This window comes from Centrocercus urophasianus, unplaced genomic scaffold (assembly GCF_019232065.1).
Source record: "Centrocercus urophasianus isolate 14NV4802_14NV808 unplaced genomic scaffold, USGS_Curo_1.0 seq_30, whole genome shotgun sequence".
Classification (NCBI taxonomy): Eukaryota; Metazoa; Chordata; class Aves; order Galliformes; family Phasianidae; genus Centrocercus; species Centrocercus urophasianus.
This window is the reverse complement of record NW_024884867.1, coordinates 7,742,686-7,757,151: the sequence shown is the minus strand read 5'-3', so window position 1 is coordinate 7,757,151 and position 14,466 is coordinate 7,742,686. Positions and strand designations below refer to the sequence as shown.

Sequence of the window (14,466 nt, the reverse complement as noted above, 5' to 3'; positions counted from 1 at the left end):
ACTCCTTGGACAGCTGACTGGAACAAGCAGGTGTCTCAGAGTCCTTCCTGTCCCAGAGAAGAGAGCTTCTTTGCCTGTTGCAGCCTTGTATGGATCAGGCCAACTGCTGCATCCCAGCAGTGCCAGCTGGAGTGGCTGAGAGTGAGGGTAATTGGCCAGCTTTGAATCAGTGCCCAGCATCTTTAGAAACACATCAAGTAGACCCAGCTCAAGTTCAGTTAGAAACAGCAGTAGGAGTAAACCCTGGAGGTAGCTAGAGGCTAAGTCAGAGAAGAGCAGACATGGGCACACAGCATATGTCCTGACACACTTTCCATGGTGCCCTGAAGTTCCTTTCACCCACTCAAAGGAAACCAAAAGCACCTGGAGATTTTAACTGGCCACTCAGCAGTTGTGAAATCAATCCATGTTAAATCCTATGCTATAAAATAGCAAACAAAATCCATACTTCCTTTGAGAGAGAGCAGTGCGTCTCAAAAGAAGTATTTGTGTGTGTCTGCCACATCTCTGAGCCCTCATCAAATATAAAAGGACCCACAAGGCAAAGATATTTCTAAAATACAGCACCATCTAGTGCTGCATTGCAGCACCTCATTGCAGGCAGCCTGCCTGTCCCCACCTTGGCACCCCAAGCACTGGGGGTCCACTTCTTTCTTTCCTTCCCCGCTGTGCCTTTCAGAGTGGGCTTTGATTTGGTTCATGTGTTGGATGGCAGTGTGTTGTCTGAGTGCTGCCTGAGCAAGTCTCTCTGTGTACTTGCAGCATTCCAGCAGCCTCTTGCATAATTCATGGAGAAATTCTGTCAAAACTTCATCCAAACCCCAAATCATATGTGAAATGCAGCTGGAACCCATCTTTGCAGATTAGAGCCATTGCAAACATTCCTTCCCCCTGCTCCACCACACCTTGTATTCCTGAGCAGTAAAATAAAGGCCGGCAGATTTTCTCGTTGCACAGAAATGCTGCTGCTGAGTGACGCAAATAGGGCCGGTTATGTGAGCAGCAGCTGTGACCCAGTGCTCCATAGAAACACAAAGGGAGTGGACTATTGCTGAAGGCCTGTGGTGGGTAAGAGAGGTAGTACCAGCAAGTTCAAGTTCACGATTTAAAGCTATGCATTTGTACTGGGGAAAAAATCCCTGACAGGATTGAAAGCTGCTGGTCTGAAGTATCTCTTAAAGTGGGATTAGAGCTGCTGCAAACTCCACCTTTTAGGTGTGCAAATTGTTTGGCCAAAAGCAAAGCAAGCTAATGATTATGGAGTTAATTTCACCTGGCTTTTCACCATCTCATTATAAAAACCAACCTGACCATGCTTTTTTTTTTTTTCTTACACAAAATTCAGAGTTTCAAATTAAAAACAAATTCGTCTCAAGTTGTATCTAGAACTTATGTAACTTAATTCATGTAACAGAGCACTAACAGCTCCTGTTAATCAGAGCAACCTTTAAATCCCAGCACTTCACCCTTTCAAACTCAGGCACTAGGAGGTGAAACCCTTGGGCTGTGGGAGTGAGGAGGGGGCAAACAGTAAAGCAGTAAATGCTTGCAGTATTGCCATCTGATTGACTTACTGTGCAGGCAGGTTTCTTCCTGCTTTTCCAAGGTAAAGGAATGTTGTGTGAAGACAGCATAGTTTGGAAGTAATTTTGCATGATGTATCTCTCTGTTGTATTTGGGGTAGATGTGATTGTAGTTGTGGTAATATTACTATGGGAGATGATGCTGCAGGAAAGTTCTTCTCGCAGGCAAGTACACAGTGTTTTCTCATGTCTATTCAACTACTTAACCTGAAAGACAGCACGCTGTTTCTTTGCACCAGACTTTGTTATTTCCAGTTTCCAGGAGGATAAAACCAATGTCACCATGAAGGTGAGAAAATTTGGAAGTAGAACTGCTAACTGTGTACAAGAAGGGAAGAGTTCCCTTGTGACACTGACACAACCATGTGGTTTGGAGCTAACCACAATGGCTGTAAGAATTAAATTGTCCATTTAGATTCCTTTGTTTATTAGAACACAAAAGCCAGCAGCACAGGAACTTGCTTTCCATGGCTCACAGCAAAGACAAGGTTGAGGGATTGGTACGAACTGGTTCTCATACACAGCTGCACCTCGAAGACTCCAGGAGGTTTTCCTTTCAGAGACAGAAGCCACGGTCACAAATGGTGCAGACCCATAAATCCAGATGGTCACAGCCTTCTGCCACCCATCCATCAGGCAACATGTTCTGTAGGAGCCATGCATCTCCCTTTGGTCTCACCTCCACATGGCAAATGAGTCTTTCACTGATTTTTTTTCACTCTGTTCTCTCATAAACAGTGTCTGCCCAGCTATATCCAGCCCTGAAGGATTGAAGTTCCCAGTGGCAGACCAGGCCACACAGCAGCTTCCATGTGTGGGTGCTCCCTGCGAGTCCTTCTCAATGGCAGTCTGAATTCAGCTGTTCACAAACACAAAGTTGTGGTAAGCTAATATTCAAATAAAAATTGTTGGTAAGGCGTACCTCTGCATAACCTTCCTTAGCACTGTCTTGGCCTTTCTTGGGTCAATGTTCTTTATGTTTGCTTCCAGAGCTTTTATTTCCACTCCTGCCAAACTAATTGTAAATGTCTTAGCTGAGACATCTTTCAGGTTCTGTCGTTTGCTAAGCAACCAAATGTCCATACATTTCCATAGGGGTCTGTAAACATCCCATGGCACATTCTCCTAATTAAAAAACAATGTCTATAGTTGTGTTTATATTGCTACGTTTATTAGAAAGATAAAAGGCCAGGTTGGTTTTGTGTGCAACCTGAGATTATTCATTTCTGTGCTGTTTGGAGAGGGTTTTTAGTTGATTTTTAAGAAATGTATCTTGGGGGTTCCTTGGTTACTGAATCAACACAAGCAGAGAGTTTACAGCGAGCTATTGTATGAAATTACAGATCACATGTTACCTGTGAATTTTCCCTATGTTTGTTCAATTCCAAGGAAAAAAATTGCAAGGCTTCAGCAATGAGCCACCTACCTGGGAGACACAACTTGTGGTGGAGCTGTAAGTTTCACATCAGTTGGGCAGAGCTGGTAAAATATGTCTTAAAGTTGACAAATAGTTGCATAAAGGAGAATCAGAGGTTTCCCAAATTTCTAGGACGATTCCTCATTTTTTAGAAACCTAAAGAGAGAATCTAACAGGCCATCACTTATACTCCTCCATGTAACGCAGAGCCTAGCAGTAAAAATCGATTCCAGATCAATGTATTTTGAATTGAATGTGTGTCTGGGAAAGGAGACTGGTCTCAGAGGTAGTCAGCAGTGAAGAGCCGATTACCTTAATGCATTGCTCCAGTTGTTGGAAATCTTCACATCAGGCCACAGCCACCAGATCTTGTTTGTATCTCTTGTCTGCCAGAATGAAAATCCTAAGATCAGTTTTATTCCCGGTATTTCTGCTTCGAGAGGATATAAGAACATTCTATAACAGGAAGAGTAAGTTGCAGTCCTGGTTACTTCTGCCTGAAATCTATTTTGCAACCTTCTAAGTAATCTCGTGGTCCTTTGAACCTTTTCCAGTCTATCAACATGCTCTGAACGGTGGGCTCAGAGTCGCACGCCTCCAAATGCAAAAGGTGAAACCGCTCAGTGTTACTGATGAAATCCCACTGTAGAGTCACAGAACTGTTGTCTGGAGGGACCATTTTTGAACACATGTTATAACCATTGGTTGTCCTGCAGGGTAAGGTAGACTTAAGTTCCTTTCACAGTCCTGCCCTGGCTCCTGCCGCCCTCACAGATGGCTGAAGGCTGTAGAATGGAGAACTCAGAGGACTGTGGTGTCTCTATGAGCCCTCATTTTGTTAGTCATGAAGGGCACAGACATGCAGCACAGAGAGTCTCTGCTGGGCTGCAAAAGGAAGAGCTTGATTCGGTGCTAACACTTAAGCAAATAGTGCTCTGACCCACCAATTAATAGAGCAGCCCTTCTTGCTTATTTTTTTTCCCAGTATTTAAACTGCAGCACATTCTGCTTGTGTAAAAAGGCTGCTGTTTGGAGTGTGCTGGAATCAGGTGGTGAGCATACCAACAGCCAGACAGGATACTGTGCTTCCTGTGAGAGTAAACACTGAAAGTCATGCAAAGCATCTTTCATTCTGGCTTGGCTGCAACCACCAGTACAGCCGCTGGAAAGGAAGGGACTTCACAGAGACAGAGAGATTATTCTCTTCTGGCTTGGAGGCTACCTGGCCTTTTAATCATAATTGAAAGCCTGTATTTTTTAAGATTGCTTGCTTTGTTGGCAGAATGCACACCTACAAGCCTCCATTTTCTGGTAGCTTGCTGAGAGGTCTGACACATAAGAATACAGCTATTGTGTGGATGCTCTTAAGTTTGTGGGCAAGACTGCAGCTTGGGAGGATTGAAGGAGCTCTTGGACTTATCCCAAGTCTGCGTTCAAACATAAAGTAAAAGAGAAATGTGCAACTAAGAAACAGTCCAGATTTGCCTTCAGAAATTCCCTGCTGGATAGTCTCTCTTAATAACTCTGAAGTACCATTACCACCAGGAAAGTGACACTGGTTTGCCACTGGGCACTGGTTTGTTTTAAAGGCGCAGTTCAGAAAATCTTCAGGAGAATATCTAAAAGTTTCAGCAAGTTTCATATAAAGCAGAGTGGAGTTCCTGTGGCAGAAACTCCCTGACCTATTAAGTTGTCTTCAAAATTTTCAGGAACTAACCTGAAAAGCCACATTCCTCCCCAAAACTATATGGAAACCATTTGCTAGGTATTCAGAACACCTTCTGCGTGGTGTGGTTATTGACATAAGGACGAGCTGGAACAGATACCAATGGTGTCCTTATTGTTGCATTTTACAAGCTGCATTGCTCACAGTCTTGAGGACAGAGTCATTCGCAGCCATTCCATGTGGTTTGCTGACACTTCCAGCCAGTCAGAGTGAGGATGAGCACAGGAAAGCCATTGGGATCGCAGTAGCCAGCATATTCTGCAACAGGTCATTCTGATCTTCCATCATAACGTTCAGGTGTTGTATTTTACACTATTTAGAAGGCTCCCATTGGAGTTGGGCTGGAAGGAAATCAAGCACCCTGCATGAGCATGTGAGAGCTGTGTTTCAACAAATACTTTAATTTCCATGAACAAGGGCAGTTGGAAATCTGGCCCATTACTGCTGTCTGCCTTTGCTCCCCACCTGTAGGGTAGACATGGCAGCACAGACTGGCTCATGCAGGTGTCTGGGGGAGAAACATAACCACCACACTGGAGCAGTTCAGCTAAAACAACTCAGAAGAGTAAAGCAATTCAGTATCCACAGCCAGGTCCCAACAGGATTTCTCCATCACCTTGTGCAGGGAGCTTTTCAGTTTTCTAACAACCAATAAGAATGAGGTGATACTATAAAAAAAGCTTGCCTTTCATACTGATATCCACATGGTCGTTGAACACATTTTCCCTAGCTGGTTTATTATCTGTGTTTTCCTCATGGGAAAATTCAGTATTTTCATTTTAACTTGCAAAATCATATTTCTATCAAACTTTGTTTGGATTATTATAGAGTCTAACACTACTTAATGCTATTGGAGTCATTTTGGTAAACCAGACTTCATGGCTATTTTCATGAGATCCAATGTAACTTCAGTCCAGGCTTTTGGAGAGAAATGGCTTTCAGGTCTGCCAGTTAATTTGTGAAAAGATACTACAGGGATATTTTCTGTCCATTCTGTATTTCTTCCCCAATAAAACTACAAAGTCTTCTATTAATTTCATGCCTGGAAATGTTTTAGTATCTGTTCCCTCCTGTCTAGCAATGCTTTAGGTAAAGAACAAGATATGATACCTTTTTAGCAGAGAAGGGAATAGCTTAAAAACACTGATATTTTTGGAGTATTTCCAGCTGATCTGTGCAGTATGTTTGAAGTATTTTATTGCTTCCATAGTGTTAGCAGAGATGTTTGGAGAAAAGAAGGCTTGATGAGGATATTTTGAGTATTTTGAGGTCTGTGTCCTGTGACGTGCTCTGCTCGGTGAAGTTTTCATCGTGAACCTTGATGATAAAACCCCATTCTCTAGAAATGCAGATTCCAAAGTTCTATGGCAGCACAACTTGCCTTCAGTATTTCAGTGGGATGCATGTTAGCACTGAACATCCTTGTCACAGCCCAGGTGCATTGCAAGAAGTGCTTCAGGCTGTGATCTTTCTGCCTGTTGCAGTAGTAATCTCTGTAGTGCAGGTACTCTGTGGAGGGCACAGGCAGGACGTGGGCAAGCCCCAGCTGTGTTTGTGATTGGTATTGCACTAAAATATCAGGAAAATGTGATAATAATTCTGACTCTTAGAAAACCACAAACTGTACTTTAGAACTCTGTCCCCCTGGTAAGGGGCAAACCAAGTAATGTAATCAAGTATTTGGTAAAAATAGTAATAATCACATGTTCAACAGCTTGTGAATCTTATTGGTTTGGCACCATATTGAGAAAAACTTTTTAAGTGCTGCAAAAACTGTTGGGCTTTAAACCTTTAAAACTTTTCCCATAAATTACAGCTCCATTATAATCTAGTTTTATATAAATGTTGTCTTAGTGCTTCAGAAAACTACCTGTCCTGAAATGAAACATGTGAAATTAATCTATTCCAATTCCTTTTGCATTATTCTCTTTACAAGCTGGAAATCTAACTTATCTGTATCTGATCAAGCGCCAATAATGTGAGTCTTTAAGTAAAAACTCACCCAAATTCCTGACATGGTTTGGTTTCAAGATAACCAAGTACAGATTTCCAGGGTATTCTGTAATTGATTTTGTATTTGGTGTCTGTTTATGAGATTTTTGTCATAGGAGAGTGTCCAAGGTCATTCTGAAATCACTGGTGTTGCTATTTACTTCCTAGCCATTCTCTTTCAGCTATGAGAAGATTACTGACGGCCGATTGACAAGAACTGGGATATGGTGACCTGCATACAAGGACATTCTGATAGCTTTGTTGTGGTGAAGCGAGGAGTCTGGAATTGAACTGCACGTATCACACAGCAGGGCATGGGACAGCATTCAGTCTCATGCGTTGGTGCTCACCCACTTAGAGGTAAAGGATCTCCCTGCTCAGCACTGTGAAAAGACTCACACATCAGCCTGCTAGGCAGACATTTATTTCCTTTCCAGAGAGTATGGAGGTGACACGTCCATGTTAAAACCAAAAGTGCAAGTCCTGCTTGGAGGCTGAGACTGTTATGATTGCTGGACGAGGATTTTGCTGCACCATTCAGCCCTACCCGTGGTGGCCTGCATTCTGCAGTCTGGTTGGGTGCTGTGTACAGCATGTCTTTGGGTGAGTGATTCACTTGCTCCTTGCAGTCTCCAGCTAACCCCACAGGAGCACAGCTGTTTGTACTTATATCTGTTGTTTTCTTTTTCTTTGGGGTCAACCTTTGAAACAAAATTTGCCTTGAGAAGCAGAGGGTGATGTGGGAGCCTTTCTGGTTCTGCACTTGCTGGAAAGGGCACAATCATTCATATTTTGTCCAAGACTCAGTGAAATAGCTGAATGTTTTCTAGACAGCTGCCATGTCTAATCATACTTATTTGGGTCTAAGTTCTGATGGCTGATTTCCATTTCTGGGGCACTTTCATGCCATCTAATAGACACAACATTATTTTAAAACTGTGGACATGGACAGAAATATTGCTTAAAATGAGACCGATTCTGAAACAAGGTAGCCCTATTTAGGGTTAATTATGTTATGTTAAGTTAATTATGACCCCTTGAGGGGACTTGGCATAAGAAGCCCTCAGAATATTTACCGAACTGGGACGTTAGCCCAAGGAACGCTTATTGGGCTTGAAATAAGCCCACTTCTTTTTCCTTTTTCTTTTGTTTCTTGTCTCTTTTTCTCGTTTGTTTTCAGTTTGAGAGGAACAAGCATAATTGAGTTGGCAAAGTGTTCTCTCTGACATTGATTTTTACAACATCTTCACCTTTTAGAAAAAGTTTCATATGTTATTGATTTGAAAGTTCACCGTGAATGTTTAAAGATTTGTTTCTCTCTGCTCTGGAGAGGAGAAGGAACACTGTGCAACATAGTGCAGTGTAAAGAACAGCTCAGGAGCATATGCCATGTTCATGCTTTTAAACCCTCCATCTGGGTGTGTATGTTTCCAGAATTTGTTGTTGCTGACCTGTTTCTCTCTGCAGCTATGGCAGTTTTGCCAGGGACACAAGTTACCTCTGGCCTAATTTAAGTGTTTGGACTTGTGCCCACACAGAGCTCCACTCTTTAAATTGTCAAACAACTCGGGGAGGAAAAATAGCAAGTAATCTTTGGAAAGCATTCTCTTGCTTTTGGTTTTAATTAACAGCACTCGGTGATGCAAAGTCATTATCACTGTGTCATCAGAAGGACCCCCACTGCCTCTTGCAAGGTCTGATGCACCAGCTTGCATCAGAGAAAACCACCTCACATCGATATGGCAGCAGTCTTTCCCCAGAGACTGAGAGTACTCAGCTGTTAGATGTGGGGTCGCTGTATCTTTCTTGACTATTTAATTGCTGCCTGTGGAGTCCTATTCTCCCTGTGTTTTTTTTCCAAAGAAGTGTTATAATGGCACAGGACTAGACACACACTGGGTATGCTACTTACACAGACACTAGGATTTGGCTTGCTTAAGTGCTCCTCAGTTCCTGAATTTTAATTATTCATTTTCTAAAATAATGCTTCTCTTTGCAGTGAATCACTTGTGACTCTACCCCTGTTGCTGGATCTCAGGATGGACGACCTTAGAGACTTTGCAGCCCACCTAAGCCTTCCTAATTAACACATTCTCAAGTTCTCTTTGCCTCCCTGCTCATGATATTTGTGGTATTTCATTGCTACATCTTGTGACAGTCATCAGGGGACACTGCAATTGGAAATGGGGCTGTGCATTGGAGAGGTATGACATTATAATTCCTCCAATACACTGAAGGAATGGACTGGCATATGTGGATACTGGAGTTGAAAGTGACACCTGGCCTTTCAGGCTGTATGTATGTACAAAGGCATTGCCATGCACTCTCCCGGCCTCTGAGGGCCATGTTGTGTGCTGTTTTATACATACATCCCAAGTTTATTCATATTCTGGAAATCTGTGCCAGGAATGTCTACAATCTGGCATGTAGCATATTACAGCTGCACTGCTTAAAGCAGCCAGCAAATTCCACTCTGTTCCTGTACAGAGTCCTCTTTGTAGCTGCAGGTATAGATGGGGCACAGGGTCCTTCCCTTCCTCTGCTCCTCAGACTTGCTTAGGAAGGAGGTGACCTGGAGACCTGGTAGCCAGTATTCAAAGCTGAGAAGAAGCCAGGCCACATTTCCTATGTGACTCCTCTTAAGAGGAACTGCTTCAGGTGGCAGTGTCTATAAGAAGTACATTGGAAAAGAATAGAACATGTTCTGAGAAAAAACAAAACCTGAGCACCACAGCCCCCCTAATTCACACATCTACCCAAATAGCCAGAAGCTCGAGGAGCTGCAGTGTTTTTTTAAGCTGAATAGTTCATCTCACTGGGGACCAAGGTAATTAATTGCCTCAGCAAAGAATGACATGTACTGCACACACTGCTTGCAGAAGTTGCTGATGCCCAGAAGCAAAGATAATACCACATTCCCTTTATTCTCCAGAGTCTCCCCTGAGAATTCAGATCAGACCCATTAGATCGCAACGCTGTTTCCAAGAAATGCGGCTACAACAGCATTTCTTTGGAGGTAACAGAAACAAATGGGACTCAAAAGAAAAGCAATTTACCTAGGAAAGTCTGAGAGCTCCAAACATCAGCATATCTCATCTTTCTTGGGATTTTTTATTTGTATTGTGCATTTTCTAAATGGCATTGATTCAGTCCCTGTAGATGGGCCGTGATGGCACCCATCTGGTTTTACGGTGAGGAAAATAGCTGATTGAATCGATACGCTCAACACAGCTGACTGGAGTAAATAAGAAAGGATTTGAAGGAAGCTTTGTGATCCCCCAGATGGACAAACCCACCCTCAGTGCTGCTGCGGTTGCCCAGAAGTCAGTGAAGTGACATAAAGAAGGAAGAGCGGCCAATAGATTTCTTCCCAAGGCAAGCTTCCGTGCTCTCTGTCCATCACAACTTCAGCAAAGCCAGTGGTCTGGATTCTGCAGAAAAGTGGGACCATTACCCAACAGGTAAATGATTTCCACTGCTGGACTCCACGATCACACCTAGTTATTCTGCATGGAGCAGTTGTCAAATAGAATCGAAAGTGGTGTGTCCGACAGGAAGACCATCAAGGTGTAGCAGTAAGAAGTCTTGGGGGTTCAAACCTGGCAGCAAATCCTGCCTCAGATTAAACAAACTGCAGAGCTCCTGTGGAGTCCCAGGGTTTCAGCTGCAGAGGTCATGGGTTCATGTTTCTCTGCTCCAACCTTTGGAGCACATTGTGGCTGTAAAAATTCTCTGTGGAGACATTTAAAAAAAGTCCACATCACCTCTGGCAGTGATAGGGCAGCCAGAGAGTGGCAACTGATCTGTTTCTGGAAACCCACAAAGAACTTGACATGCAAGGATGGTCCCTTGGGTGGGCAGAACACTACAAGCAACAGCTCACTGCTCCCTGTGCTTGCCAGGTGTGTATCAGATTCCACAAAGCAACTGGCAGCCTGTAATCATTCCAGCAACTTACCCTTGAGCTGATAATTGAAAGTAAGGAACAGACCTTAAAAAAAATGCCTGTTTTATTTTGATGTCTTTATTCTTCATGTTCAGACAATACACAGAGTCTTTCAGACCCCTGCTTTCTTTCAAAGCCTGTATCAATCACAGCTATAAAGTTATTGTCCTAGGAGTGTTTTTCCCAAGCAGCAGGAAAGTTATTTTCTTAGGCACCTCATTCTCACTTCATATTCTTGGGAGCTACTTAAGAGAAGGATCTGTTAGCTTTATGACAATTCCCTTTACTTATGTGCAGGGATGGCAGTTTTCAGTTTATCCCCTTGAAACATTGTGCACTGAGTGTTTCAGGAATAGATCTGCAAGCAGAAATGCTAGTGCAAGATTTACTCCAAGCCATCCCCAGGGCTGTTCATCTCCCAGCTTTCCCTCCTGCAGCTCAGATACCTTCCTACACATCCAACCTCCCCATGCACCTTGGGGTTTATCTTCTGCCCTTGCTGCACTGCCCATAAAGCCCACTTGCTGTATGATATCTGAGAAAACACAAAAATGAGTTGGTATAGTTTAGTAATACCTATTTCTCCCCTAGAAAATACTTGGCTCTGGGAAGAGACGTGGAGGAAATGTCTGACAAATTTTTGTGACAGAGAGCAGCGCTCCCTTGGTGAGGAAGGAGTGATGGACGTCCTCACTGTGGCCAGTTCTGGTTAAGGTTGGTCTCTACTTGCTTCATATGGCCTTTTGCTACTGAGTTTGTACTCTGTGTCTCTGTTTGGAGCATTTGGCTCAGCATTCAGATAATATATCTGCTTTTAAATGATGAATTAAATTAGAAATTCTATTTCTGCCTGCATACTAAGGAGGGGCAAGGAAGGAGGCTTCCAAACTCTGGTAGTATTTTAGTGCAGTGTGTGATCTGGAGCAAAACAGGCTGCCTCTCCACACTTCGATTGATCACACTTGAACAAAGTGGACTCTTAATGCCTACTTGCCCACAGAGACATTAAAAAATGTAAAAAGTATTTGTAAATTAAAATGCTAGAGTGGAAGTCTCTGGTATGTGTAATTGTAGAGTATCATGTTAAGTAGGAAAGAAAACTGTCTGGGGAGTTCCTGGCGTTACATGAAGCCTAGCTTGTCTAACTTAAATAGATTTAATAAGCTCTGCTAGTATTAAAGAAAGGTGGCATTTAGGCATATTTATTTGAATTTACATAAGCATGTATCAAAGGAAAAAGAATCCAAGCTCTTGGTTTCTTCAGTCTAGTTTTTGATACTTCACCCCTTCCAGCGTATCATAAAGTTCCTTTTCATAGCCTCAGAATAACACGTGGAGTTGAGGGAAAGGAGCTCAGCTTGTTACTCTGTGTGACTGTCTGGAGGCTCAAAGTGGAGCTCTGTCTGTATTTGATCGATTTTTCCGTGTTCGTGTTGTGTCTGACACTCCAGTGCTGTTAGAAAGATGAATGGCAAACCCTGACAGAACAGGACTCTTTATTTGGTCTTACTTCTCAGGATGAAGCAGTGACTTTGATGCAGGCAGAGGAGACTGCCACCTTGGGAACAAAACAAGTGACTATGCAGTGGTTGATGTGACCGAGGAACCATTTCGTGCCTTTGAGCTTCATTTAAGCTCTTCATATGAATAAGAGCAAAAATGTGTGCTATGTACTGAAGCAGCAGCAAGTTCAGTCCAGAAAGCCCTGCCCTAATTGGAATTAAACTTCTGATGAATGGCATGTAGGTAAGACTTACACGTTGGCCTGCCTGAATTATGTCATGTCCCTGAGAGTGAAAGATATGGCTCTCTTTCTCTCAATTGGAAATCAGTTTATTCTCCCTCTGTCTTATTGGAAGAATGGGTCTGCTCATCTTGCTCCCCTCTGCTTTTGCATGAAGCTATATTTGTTCTGACAGCAAGTGTTATGCTCCAAAGGTCAACCCTTAAAACAGCCAGCTACATCTTGGATGACACAACCTCATCCTAAAAGCTATGAGGAGCCCTTGGCAATTGCAGCCAGAATCTAAAGGGCAGTCTGTGGTCAGAAACAAGAACTTTTTTTTGCTAATACAAGCTACAGTCAATTCTACCAGCTGTTTCCAGACTTTAGCAAGTGTTTCCTACTCAAATGGAGAGAATGGTTGATGGGAACTGGACTAGATACAACCATTCTGTCGAATGGTCCAAAGTTACAACCACAGCAAAGTTGGAAAAGATGCTAGATGTCTCCAGTGCAGTATGTACCAAAGTGCCAGATGTTTGGGATCCCTTAAGTCATCTAACAGGCCTTCTCAAGGCAATGTTACTCTTGAGTATCTTGGTTCTCCTGTAAAAGCATTAAAGTGAGCTAATTTTAACTTTGAATTATGAGATTTTCTCCAACAGAAGGTGTCCCTGAGGACACCAGGGTAGATTTGATTTCCAAAACGTTGCCTTTGTATATTTTAAACGGAGCATCTGGATGAAGTTCTAATGGCCAGTTCAGACTGTCTGATTTATAGCAACAGCTGTTCACCTTTGTAGAAGGGGAGATTCACAGAGATACAGAACACATTTATGAACTTGATATTCTGTGCCAAAGGTCAGGGTTTTTTGCCTCGGTTTTGTGCAGGTGTAAATCTAGATAGGCTCCTGTGAAGTCAGTGAAATTGCTCCATGAAAGGCATGGAAATTGGAGTTACAGGAAATAGCAGATCAGTTCTTTCTTTCTCAAGTAGACTGAATTTTAGAACCCACAGCAAATGGAAAGTGGGTTGAAAAATGGGTTGAAAAATACACTGGAGTAGTGATAGGGTGTACCTCTGAGTGATGGGGAAAATGTTAATTCCTTCAAGGGGAGCCACTTCTTCACACGGCTTTCAGATGGCAATCAGAAAGCCCAGCATTAGGAAGCAGAAAAAATGGAAGAATAATAACAGGGAAGGTATCTTGGATGTCCTGTTGTACCTTTGTAATATTTTAATTCCCATTTCAAAAGGTAAAGCTTCTACTGTGTGAAACTTCATGCAAGTATTTCTTCAGTAGTTGATGATTCCAAATTTAAAAGGGGCTGGGGGAGAACACCTGCTTTTGGACAAGTGTATCAGCACTCTTTTCATCTTTGTAGCTTTTTATTATTTTTTTTTTTCCTTTTCCCCAATAAAAAAAATAATGCTTCAGATTTCTCCATGACACTTTTTTGTTTGAGTTGAGCAGATACTTTCTGCTTTCAAAATAATAAATGTTTTGACAAGAATAAAAGAAGTTAAGTGCCTCCAGATCCTACACAAGATCCAACCTAAACTTATCTTTGGGGACTCAGTTATGCTTTCCTAAGACAAAGTGTTTCTGGAGCATTAGAAGCCAAGTGAAGAATCAAGGCCATATAACTTTATTATTACCAAATCTGCTGTGTTTCACACATTCACACTCTCTTCTCTTTCAGCTACTCAATCCACCTCTATGTTTTCCATAAAATACTCTCAAAGCTGGTGCCAGCTCTGATCTAAAAAGCTGTGACGATTGAGAGTCCTCCATACTCCACCAAATGGAATAAATAACATTATTAATTCAGTATGCAGTTGTCTGGCTTACTGCACTAAGCTTAATAGTTAATACAATGCAATGGAGCCTTATTTCCAGCTACTGGATGCCTTCCCTTAAATTGCCTCTTCAGCCATCAGGCTGCGACAGCTTTGTTTGAAGCATTGTTCCACCTGAACTACAGAAAGGAAATTCCCCACTAAAGCTGAGATATTAGAAACTGTTTTGCTTTCCCAGGTGGAGGCTTCCAGGGCTCCAGACCACATCAGGAGCACAG

The 14,466-nt window shown here is 42.5% G+C and overlaps 1 protein-coding gene and 1 long non-coding RNA gene across 4 annotated transcripts in view; both read left to right on the top strand.

Moving 5' to 3' along the window:
• LOC122165721 overlaps positions 1 to 8,953 on the top strand; it is a 37,881-nt gene extending 28,928 nt beyond the window's left edge. The window contains exons 7-10 of the long non-coding RNA XR_006170582.1: positions 2,322 to 2,465; positions 6,901 to 7,078; positions 7,156 to 7,321; positions 8,718 to 8,953. This is a non-coding gene — a long non-coding RNA (uncharacterized LOC122165721). The remainder of the gene's footprint in view (positions 1 to 2,321; positions 2,466 to 6,900; positions 7,079 to 7,155; positions 7,322 to 8,717) is intronic.
• A 1,052-nt stretch (positions 8,954 to 10,005) lies between these two features.
• The window catches only part of CCDC92 (coiled-coil domain containing 92), a 52,333-nt gene continuing 47,872 nt past the window's right edge, over positions 10,006 to 14,466 (top strand). For 2 of the 3 annotated variants that reach the window (XM_042828991.1, XM_042828993.1), the window contains exons 1-3: positions 10,006 to 10,179; positions 11,256 to 11,378; positions 12,182 to 12,410. The gene's annotated coding sequence lies outside the window, so the exon portion shown is untranslated. The remainder of the gene's footprint in view (positions 10,180 to 11,255; positions 11,379 to 12,181; positions 12,411 to 14,466) is intronic. The other variant, XM_042828992.1, reaches the window with a different exon arrangement.